The following is a 12,162-nucleotide window of genomic DNA, read 5'->3' as shown; positions in this document are numbered from 1 at the left end:
AATTTTTGGATTCTATCAATGATTCAATGATAGACATTGATAGACTTTTATCATTGTCGATCAATATGACTGGTAGAAGTATATCAGTATCTATTAAAGTCAATCATGGATAGAGTCCAAAGTTTTGCTATATTTTGTAGATATTTTGTTAAATTTTTCATTTTTTTACAATTCCTCTATATTTTAACCAATATAATTATTTTTCACTTCCTAAAATTAATTAATTAGTTATATATATATATATATATAATTAAAGAGTCTTTCCAAAAATATAACAAATTGGTAAAATATTTACACTCTATAAAATAATTCCGAAAATGGAAAAAGTCCACGAACCCACAATGGAAAATACCAAAAATACCCGAGTCAACGTGCAAGATTAATCAGCCACAAGCCTGCGTGTTATCATCTTCAAAACAATCATGATACACGATCGTATAGATAATGATACATGGTCATGTGGATAGTAGCAACATGATCATGTAGTTTCTTTTTTTAATGGGAAAAGAGCTTCAAATCTAACTGATCGTGTTGACCATGCTAAACGATTGTGTTTTTATAGTAAGCGATCATTTAGATCATATCAATCTGATCGTGTAGTTTTTTTTTAAACGACATGGTAATGATCAATGAACAAAGGATAGGGGAGGACTCCTAGTTTGAGTTGAATTCATGATCTTAGGCTTCTAACCACCTCATCTGAAAGGGCTTTGAGTTACCTCTGGTCTTTTCTCTTCAAGGAGAATCAGGGCTAAAGTCAAATCAGATGTCTGCAAGAAGAGCTGCAGAATCTAAAAATCAAGAAGGAAGAAACAATCAAAGTAGTGACACCTCTCTTCTCTCGACTTCTAAGTCTGATCAATTCATTTTCATTTTTCTTTTCGAATATTTGCACGATTTCGAATTCGCTTCACTTCTCAAATTCTTTAAACCTTTACAACTAAGGAAAGCAGCTGAACCCCTTCCACCACAGTAGCAATATGGTGCATCCTCTACTTCCGCCAGTCTTTGATTCTTTCCTCTTCAACAGAGACGAAAACAGCCCGTGGGTTCGTCTACATCGAACCTCTTTAGCTCAAGCATGAACCTTTGATCTTGGGTCGAGCGCTAGAACCTACTAAAAAGAAAGGGAATAAAAGAAAAGCCTATCCGTTGCTATCAACTTTGTCAGTGTCTACTATCCTCTTTCGTTAGTCAATTTGGAATGCTTCCAGTCAGGGAAAAGATCTTCAAATCTACACAATCGTGTTGACCAGGCTAAACGATTGTGTTGCTATAGTAAGCGATCGTTTAAATCATATCTACATGATCGTTTAAATCATATCCAAATGATCGTGTAGTTCTTTTAAAATGATGGAAAAGATACTTCAAATCTAAATGATCGTGTTGACCATGCTAAACGATCATGTTGCTATGGTAACCGATCGTTTAGATCATATCCACACGATTGTGAAGTTCTTTTTAAACGATGGAAAAAAGCTTCAAATATAAATGATCATGTTGACCATGCTAAACAATCATGTTGCTATGGTAAGTGATCGTTTAGATCATATCCACATGATCATGTAGTTCTTTTTAAATGATGAAAAAAGAGTTTCAAATGCTAAACGGTCATGTTGCTATGGTAAACGATCGTTTAGATCATATTCACACGATCGTGTAGTTCTTTTTAAAAGATAGGAAAATGGTTTCAAATCTAAAACGATCGTGTTGACAATGGTAAATGATCATTTAAATTATGTCACAGTGATATTTAAACGATCTTGATATTCTTAAATATGAGGAAAATGGAGTAGTTTCAAAGAATCTTACCGGAAAATGGTGAAGATGAAATACGAGATTAAACAGAAGAATCAATCGTTTTAAATAGAAGCTAAAGAAATCTGGAAAAAAGATGAAAAAAACTCAAAGAATAAGAAGGAATAGAAGTGACAAAACGACCGCAAATTCAAGAGAAAATCTGGAAATTATGAAAATATTTACCGGCTTCATGGGTTTTCTGCATTTTGTTACACAAACCGTAAATATTTTACCGGTTTGTTACATTTATGGAAATTTTCCTATAATTAACCACAATACCTTACAAAAACACCATTTTAATTAAAACCACTAACATACAACTTAAATTAATTCTCAACAATACCAAAAAATCCAAATCCACTAATTAATTAAATATTCATTCAACAAATTTTTAATTATTTCTATTTTTCACAAAATCAAGTAATTATCAATTAATCAACTAAAATTAACACTCAATAATTTAAACATAATCGAATAAAATTAAGATAATTAAATCCAAAATTACTTTAATTTGTTGTAAAACCACTCTATGATTTTATTTTATTTTATTTCTTTCTTTTTTATATTTCTAAAATTTGTTTTATTTTTTTCTTCATTCATTAACTTTCCATATTTATAGGTTAAATATTTCTTAATTTATTATTTTTCTTTCGATATTAATCTTTCATATATGTTTAATATTTGGGGGATTGTTATGGATAGCAAAAAAAAAAATGCTAAACTTTTTTATATATTTTCAAAATATGCAAAAAAAATTAAAATAATTAGATAGAATTCGATGGATTTTTATATATGTTGTAAATAGGTTCAATATTTTGCTAATTTTGAAAAAAATCTCTTAATACTTTTATTTTTTTTATTTTTTCATAATTATATGTTTAATTTAATATTGAATTTTGAAATTTTTAAAATTTAGATTAATGTATTATTTGGTTTTCAAATTTTAAATCTAATCTTAAATATTATTTTCTATTTAGATATATTTATTTCATATTTTATATTTATTAAATTTATTTATATTTATATGTTTAATTTAATTTTAAACTTAAAATTGTTCAATATTTTAATTTAGAACCATTTTTAATTATAGCAAAATAAACTAAGATATTTACAACATACAGTAAAATTTTGAATTCTATCAATGATAATAAACTTCTACCATTGTCTATCAGTGTCATTAATAGAAGCATATCAATATCTATCAATGATAGAATTTGACATTTTGTTATATTTTATAAATAGTTACGTTTGTCAAATTTACTATTTTTGATCATTCTCTTCTAATTTATATATTATTTTGATCTTCCAAATTAAAATCTTTTATATGTTTATTTATATATTTTTTTAACTTAAATTTCAAATTTTGCAATATGCATATTTATATGTTATTTAAAATGTTAATTTATTATTTAGTACTATTGAAATTAGTTAGAATTTTACATCATATAATTTGATTTACTAAGATAATCATTTAAGTTATCTTTAATATTTTACAACCACAACATTTACATAATAATATATTTGAGTTCTGAATCGACACGTCATTTAACACAAATGAATTGAATGAGAAATAATATTTCAAATCAAATTTTAACAACATATGATTAAATAAAAACTATTGTATTATATATAGTTATTAGTTTTGCATCAAGATTCACGTGTATTTAATAATATCAATGTTTTATAACTATTTTTATATTTTAATTAATTCAAATATATATTTTTTTTCATAATTAAATTATACTTAACCAATAAAAGTAAAAAAATGTTAAAGAAAAATAACACAAGAAACGAGAAAATATCAAACAAGTTTATATTTTTGTTTCCTTTTTTCTTTCAAGAAATAGAAAACGTGAATTAATAAACATTATTTTATTTCTTATTCTAAACAAACAAGGAATAAGAAACAGAAAATAAAAATTGAAAACATCATCAAACAGATCCTTAGAAGCTATAACTGTATGTTTTTAACGATTCATATAGAATAAAATTAAAGAAAATTGTCGTAAATAACATTAAATTTGTGAACATATTTTAAAACATAACAAAAATTTAAATTCTACTACGATGGAATATAAGTTTTTAATACGTTTTATAAATATTGTGATTTGTTGAAAGTTGATTAATTAATAAGAAACTCATCGAGACTAAATTAGTCATAAAAGTAAACTAAGGATATGATAAATATAATTATTTATTATAAATGTAGATATCCATAATCTATATAGATTATCAAATTTTATAGAACTCTTATTCAATTTCATGTTCTAACCTTCGTCATATTCAATTTCATAATTTAACTTACTATCTTTATAAAATATATTACAATCGAGTTCAATTGATATTGTTTTCTTTCTCTCTTCTATCTCATTCTGTTGATATTCGTTTTCTTTCTCACTTCTATCTCATTCTCTTGATTTAGCTGTGTCTTACTTATTTTCAAATTTTGACAGTTTCTACATTTTTGTTTTAAGATGTTGAAGGCTATTTTTCGAGAAAATCCCTTTGGAGATAAGAGGGTATAAGAAGTCCACGTGGTTGGTTTGAAAGAAAAATAGAAAAAATAATAAGTCAGTGACGTATAAATAAGTTTGAAGGACAGGAAAATGAAATGAGAGTAACACTTGCCAATAATGTTTCAATAAAAGGCATCAATTTTCAATGCTGGGCCTAACAAACTTATAATGTCAAAACTCAAAACACAATTTTAAATAAACATTAAAAAAAAAAATCTCATAATTTAGGTGGATTTGATTTGTGCATAACATATATAAATTTTATGGGATAAAATTGATGTTAATTAATTTTTCTTTTTTCTTTCTTTCTTTTGTTCTATTTTATCTTAACAACCGTCAAAATTAAATGTGCCATCCATCAAATAGATAAAAATTGATTGAAAATGACTAATTTTATTTAAATCCTAACCAACTAGTTATTTATTTAATTTGTTTTGATTTATATTCTATGAAACTGATATAATAGATTGATATGTACCGTTGGAACATGGCCCAACAACTAGGTTTCCAATATATATTGGCTTCTCAAGATATTATTGGAACATTTAACTATCAACATATATACAAATGTGCACTTCATTAACAACTTTTATTTTAGTTTATTTTAGTACATGGAAAAGAAAAGTTTATAATGATTCTAATTAATATATAAGATAGTTTTTTACATTGTTCAATTCAGATAGTTGTAATTATTTTAAGATAAAAGATAGGATGAGAATTTATGAGATTTTGAAAGATAAGGATGTGATTGTTTTGTTCAAACATTCCAATATATGTAAATCACACTCGTTCATTTAGATATATCACTTATCGACTTGAATAATTGTAATGTAGGAAAAGATTGTTGGAATTTATGTCCATAAACTCATAGTTTGTAGTTAAATTATATTCTATTCAATAAAGTGGTTATTGAGCATTTATTAGTGAAATTAGAATACTATAATCTTGAATTCAATAAACTAAGGTTTAGAGGCTATCTAGTATAGATTTAAATTTTATGTAAAGACATAAATGCGGATCAAGTTCGAGTATATAGTCTAAACGGTCTATAGTGTATGAATAAGGTTGGGTGCCTTATTCTGGAGAAACGTTATGGATGCAGCTCGCTTTGTAGTTAGTACAAACAAGGTGATCCTGAATCATTCATGTAGAGACATGAAAGCTAGGGCATCCTATGTAAAGAGTTTACGTAAAACTAGAACCATGAAATAGTTGCTTTTAAGTTATAACAACGTTGACTATATAAAACTGACTATTTCGATTATGATAGCCTAGGTAACTTAATCTTAATCTTGACCTAACTATGAACTTTTGTTCAAACGGTATTATCCTTAAATATGCATAGTTGAGGGCAGCTCAACGATGCTGGCCCAACAAGCCTTCAATTTCAGGGGTAAGACTGGGTGGATGGCTAGGGACATAAGGTGCAAAATGAAATTCACTCCTACCCGCGTTTTAGGGTTAGTAAATAGGTTGTTCTCTTAAGGATGAATCCAAGTTTTGAACAAGGGGCCCCACCCTCTCATTGGTCCGAGAGGGATTCGGTTTATAGGTTGGACCTTAAAACCAATTATTCAATAGCGGATCAGTGGAACTTAAGAAATAAGATGTAGTCTTGGGGGTAAAATAGTATTTTGACCCAACTGAAATTACGAACAACCAGTAAAGGATTAACTTACTGATCAAGGTTATATCAGATGGACACAAATATATCTATATTAAGGAGAGTGAAACTACGGGATTTTAGTGGAATGACCCGTTAGTTAAAGAATATTGATTAGCTTAGTCTAAAAGAGTTTAGTCAGTTAATCTCATATTGTTGGAGCCCATGATTTATAGGTTCATTAGGTTCCCCTGCTAGCTCATACGAATTAACTTAAAAGAACATGTTGGAATAATTTGAATTGTTCGAATTAGGTAAAGAGAGAGAAATTGACAAGTATATGTGATATTGTTGTCGGTTATAGCTTTGAGAAAGAGTTTTATGTTTAAATGTGATTTAAATACTAAAAATATGAATACGGATTCATATTTGGAAGCTCAAAATTGATGGAAATGGTCAAAGTTATAAAAAGTCAAAATATTGATTTTTTACTTTGAAAAGTCATACTTTAATCAGTTGTATATTCAACTGTGATTAGAAGTTCAGAAAAAGGAATGTGGATTCATGCTCGAGAGGTCCAAATTAGTATAGACGAACAAAATGGTAGTTAAAGTTTGACTTTGACTTTAATAGTCAAATGACCAAAATGTCATTGCACTAAGTTAGTGGAAAAATCCAACATTTTGTTGGATAATCTCACTAACACTTAGTGGGATAATTGGCTACATGAGATGTAGACATCTAGCCCACTAAGTTCCACTAATGGTTAGTGGACTATTAGGTGTTGAGATTTAATAAACTAATTACATGCAATTTTGCATATAATATAAAGGGGATTTTTCAAAAATTTGAGAACTTTTGTCATTTTGATAATTTTGACCTACAAAATTATTCTTAAATTTTTTTTCTCTTCAAAATATCTCAACACTAAATTCCACGTCCTTTTTTCCATCACTCTCTCAATTTCCTTCACCTAATTAGGTTCCACAACCCAATTCTAAGTTCGGAATTTAGTGGGTAGACTCTAATAGAGGTCTGAGATTGTGTTCGTGAGGAGATTTCGAGGAATCAGGAAGCTACAAATGGATTTCTATAAACCCTAATTTCGTTTGATTAAGGTAAGTTGTTGTATGTTAATCACTAATTAGTTAGTTGCAATTAGGGTAAAGTTTCATTCCTTTTTTCCACTGTGATTGTATTGTTCGTTCGAACATATACACGATCAGTTGTGATTTTTCAAAATCCATACACAAAAAAGATATACCACTTTGATCCAAATAGTGGTAAATCGTAAAAGGACTAAATGCCAATTCAAAGAAGTCTTTACTATTGGATCAAATGTTATATGAGTGTGATTAAGATCCAACGGATGTGCATCAAATAATGTGCAGTTCTTTATGTATACCCAGCTCAACTTAAATAGTTTGTGATGAATGATAAAATATAAATGATGAAAAATTATGTGTGAAATAGAAATGATTCTCCATCTTCCATTTTTCAATTCTCCATCTTCCTTCGTCTCCATTTTCCGTTTTTTTTTTTTTTTTTTGTTCCATCTTCTTTAAGCGGGCAAACCCTAATCTATCCACCTTGAAGCAAGCAAACCCCAATCTCCACCCTCCCTTTTGCAAGTTACCGTTTCATTTGAAGTTTTTCAGTTCCATCTTAAACTTCATCATGCACTTTCAAGAAGAAGAATATAAACAAAATATACGGTCCCATTTGAAGCATGCAAACACTATCTTTATTTTCCATTTTCCATCTTCCATCTTTGATCTTCAAAGTCTACAACCTGCAATCTCAAACACTTGAGGTTGAAGAGCGAAAACCTTCACTTAGAAGAACCAAGGTACAAAAGTTGTGTTTTCTTTGTCCCTTATGCGAAACTTTAGCTGATCTTTTTTAAAATTATTTATATTATTTAATTAATAAAATGTAGACAGGGTTTGGGGAGATTTTATCTAAAAACCACATTATCTTAGCCTATTTTGTTGGAAAAACAAAACATAATAGTAAGTCCTTTCAAAACTTTTTTTTTTTTTGTATAACTAAAAAGGACGTAAGAGAAGAAAACCATGACATAATCTAAACAATGGAGCGAAAATATGGAAAAAGTAATGCTGCAAGTTCAAAATCGAAAAATATGGAAAAATAATACTACAAGAATATCTTAAATGCCCCTACTCTAATAAAAAAAACTCACATTCCAAATACAATCATTCTCAAAACCTAAAATACCATACAATTGAATCAAAATCTTTATCTACCAAAACACTAAACCACCTAAAATCCTTAATTTTCCTCTCAAACTTCTTCATGCTCTTCATCTCCATTGAAGCCCATCTTGAAACTTCATCTCACTTGAAAGAGGGTGTCCTACAGTGATGATGAACAGAGCAACAAACGATGATTGAATGATGCAAACAAGCAAACTTCGATAAGCGGCGAATCGCAGATGAAAACCAGTAGTGACGACAAGGACAATATCGAAACTCCAAAGTAAGGAGGGTTAAAATCTTTTTGGTTAGTAGTATTGCTTCGTGCACGAAAAAAAAAGAAAAAAAAAACAAAAAGAAATCTCTTCAAAATTTCTTCGTTTTTCATGTATATAAATAAGAAAATGCCAAGATTTAATTTTCCTTTTTAAAGAATCTTAAGGACTTTTCTATATATATACATATAAAAGAAGAAAATGGGAAGATTTTATTTCCCTTTATATCTCACATTACCTCATTTATATATACTAAACCTTTATTAAATCAACAAATATATATATATATATATATATATATATATATATATATATTATTCTTTTTCCAACCATCACTACAAGAAGAAGGGATTCTACCAATGCAGAGATGCGTCGGTAGATGTCAGATCCATGTCGGGAAAAGCTACGCCGACGCAGAAATGGATGTTGGCAAGAGCGTCGTGAAAGGCACTTCTGAGCACAAACGTGACAACATCGGCAAAGGGTTATTGTCGATGCACTGTTTGCTGACATGGTCAACACGTTGGCAGTCGAAAACTATCAACATTTGTTAACAGCATCGCAAATACCTTACTACCAACGTCATTAAGCACGTAGTCAACGTCGTCTGGTATGCGACGTCAGCAGTGTTATCTAATTTAAATTCGTTCTAAAAACACAATTAACGTAAAGTTAACAAAAAGTTATTAAAATTCCAAATTGAATTATAATTAACGTAAAATTAAAAAGAAATTATTAAAATATCAAATGGAATTTATATTAATATTACTTCAAATATTAAAAAAGTACACGTTAGTAGGTTTAGAAATTACATGAATAATAAAAAATAAAAATGAAAACTTAAAACATAGTTCTAAGTGTCGACACCAGTTTCTCAACTTCTACACATGCCTCAGCATATTGTAGCTAGTATGATCATAGGGACATGGGCAAAATGTGTAAAGAAGGAAGTGAGAGTTGTTTACTGTTCCTCTCTTGCCAATCAATTTTTTATGGCTTACTATTCTGTTATTGATCTTGTCATTTTCTACTCCTCTCTTTCGAATCAATTTTTTGAATCACCAGAGTAAGGGTTCTTTCTGTTTGAAACAAGGTTTTATTTCCCTCGACGCAGCTAGTAATAATGTTCAACTTCCCTCTTTACACATTCTGCCCATATCTCTATGATCATACTAGCTACTATCCATGTGTTGAACTCTTGACTGCTACTATTTGACTTTCTTTGAGCTCCTCTATTGCACATAAGCTCCTCTATAGACTTCTCATACTATTCCTGTTTTTTCTTCGCTGCTTCAATATAGCAGATTGTAATTCTGAAATACACAACAAATTTGATATCAAATATACATACAATATACATTCATTCATCAACAAAAGCTCATCCCACTGCAAAGGTAATTTTTTCTTCTTTACAATCACTAACTTTACTGTTATTCACCTAAGCATGCAATCATATTAGTATTATCTATGTAGCTATCACTTTAATCAAAATCTAAATACATAGCTGGCAGAATGTGGTATTGACAACTTCAATCTCAACTTCAATCTTACATCATAACAACACTAAATTCGAATACAATACTAAAACCTACAACTAAATGAAAATCAAAAACCTAAAACTAGTTTAAAATCTAAAACCTAAAACTAATTTGAAATCTAAATACTAAAACTATTTAACTAAAATAAAGTAAAACAAAGTAAACCACTTACTGGAGTGAAGAGCGACGGCAGCAGATGACGACGAATGGAATGGAGTGGGCGGCGACGATTGCTTTCCTTCTCGATCTCTCTCAACTCTCTCTCGACAAGTCAACTCTCTCTCGACCTTCTCTTTCTCAGTTCTGTGAATTATAGAATGTGAAGTTGATTTTTTATAGAGAAACTCCCAACGTTTCACTTATGGTGTCGGCATGGATACCCAACTCGCGACGCAGTCACTTATGGCATCATGAGAACACTATCAAAAGCAGTCAAAATGTCACACATCTCGCGACGTTACCTACCCATCAACAGAGGTTTGACCTCTCACGATGCAATTGCAATCTGACATCGTGATATGGTTGTCATAACTTTTTAAATGTTCAACTTTTGTTAATGCGGTCAAAGCAACGTTGACAAAAGGTTGACCTCTCACATCGCCTTGCATGCAACGTCGGCAGTAATTGGAGCAACGGCGATGCATACATACATGACGTCGTGAAAGTCTATTATTATTTAAATTAAACATTTTCGCAACGCCTTCTCGCGTGGCGTCATGGAAGCCTCACCCTCTGTCGACATTATCTGTGCGACGTTGCAAAAAGGTTCTCTTACGACATCACTTTTTTCGACGTTTTTTTCGACGTCGATAGACCTCCGATCTTTTGTAGTACATGCCAACCAACATCTTCTCTCTCCAAAACTCCAACATTTCAAAACTTCTTCCCTATAAATTTTTACATTAATATGCATATCACCATATTTACAAGAGAAAACAAGAGATTCAGTGGTTGGAATATCCGCAGGCAAGCGTGACAATCCAAAAACTTAAAAAAAAAAAAATAGAATGAAGCTACAGAAGAAGAAAATGTGGTGTAGAAAAATCAATAATCTATCTTTATTGGCTGTATTTTCTAAGTAATACAGCCTAATTGTAAGCCACAATGAACATATGTAGGCTATTAAAAGAAAATTCATGAAACAAACGCAAGAATTGAAAGATGTACAAGAAGAGTAAGAGAAGAAAATTGAATGAGATGAGAAGGTATAGTATCTACATTTTGGTATTGTAATTAATAAAATATATTATATTTGGTACATTAAGATAGCAAATATTAACCAAACAATATTAGTGGACAGTAAGTAATGAATGTGAAGATAACAGAAAATAAGAGGAGCAAATGAATAAGCAAAGGATAAAAGAAAAATATTTTCAAAACTTATTAGAAATACTTAATTCGAAAATTTAAATTTACCCTGTATTTCTTTAGTATAATTAAAAATAGATATTACAGATTAATCAATTATATAATTATGAAATCTTATTAAAAATATATATTATATATTAGTTAACTATATAATTTCAAAAGGTTGGTAAATGAATATATTAATATTTACTAAACATATTTATTAAAGATTGAGGTTCAGTTATTATATAATAAGATAACTAATTAAGAATTATATACTAGATATTCTATTAATATTGGAAAAATTTACTGCAATTTCGTACATCAAATAAATTAGTTAGGATTTAACAAAATAACCAGGTTCGTATTATTTAATTTAACCAAATAACATAATTCTAAATTGTTATTAAAAATATATATTATATATTTTTAATTATAATCAGGAGTAGAATCGGGATTAATATATTTAAATAAATGGACACACCTTCAATTAGCTATTTTTCTTATGCTTGCCACTTTTTGCTATTTTTCTGAATGGTATCTCCAATTTTGCTATTCCTACATTTATCTCTTCTTTCAATAATGCCACAACCAACTATTAGAAATCACAATACTGTCCACATGCGTAGAAATAATTACCTGAACATCTTCAACCCAGATAAAACTTTCCAACTTAGGTTAATCCCAAGACCCATTACCCAACTGCAACTCACTCACCGTAATGACAGCACGATCAAAAGGGGGAAGAGTAACGGGTAAAACTGTTTGTTCACGGGAAAGCCAAGGGTGCTTGAAAAAAAGTGTCCTCACCGGCCCTAATACATCAGCGGATCCCTTTAGCCAAAAGACATCTCCCCCACAACACAC

The 12,162-nt window shown here is 29.5% G+C and overlaps 2 long non-coding RNA genes across 2 annotated transcripts; one reads left to right on the top strand and one right to left on the bottom strand.

Moving 5' to 3' along the window:
* Positions 1-6,859: 6,859 nt before the first annotated feature.
* Positions 6,860-8,570, top strand: LOC127148559 (uncharacterized). The gene is made up of 2 exons (XR_007819652.1): positions 6,860-7,037; positions 8,302-8,570. It is a non-coding gene; the product is annotated as an uncharacterized LOC127148559 (long non-coding RNA).
* A 572-nt stretch (positions 8,571-9,142) lies between these two features.
* LOC127148569 (uncharacterized) lies at positions 9,143-11,160 on the bottom strand. Its single transcript, XR_007819661.1, has 2 exons — positions 10,121-11,160; positions 9,143-9,723 (listed from the first exon to the last, which is right to left on the bottom strand). It is a non-coding gene; the product is annotated as an uncharacterized LOC127148569 (long non-coding RNA).
* Between the last annotated feature and the right edge of the window lie 1,002 nt (positions 11,161-12,162).

The sequence above is a fragment of the Cucumis melo genome, chromosome 3 (assembly GCF_025177605.1).
Source record: "Cucumis melo cultivar AY chromosome 3, USDA_Cmelo_AY_1.0, whole genome shotgun sequence".
Classification (NCBI taxonomy): domain Eukaryota; kingdom Viridiplantae; phylum Streptophyta; class Magnoliopsida; order Cucurbitales; family Cucurbitaceae; genus Cucumis; species Cucumis melo.
Note: the sequence above shows the minus strand (reverse complement) of the source record. Positions and strands in the feature narration are given on the sequence as shown.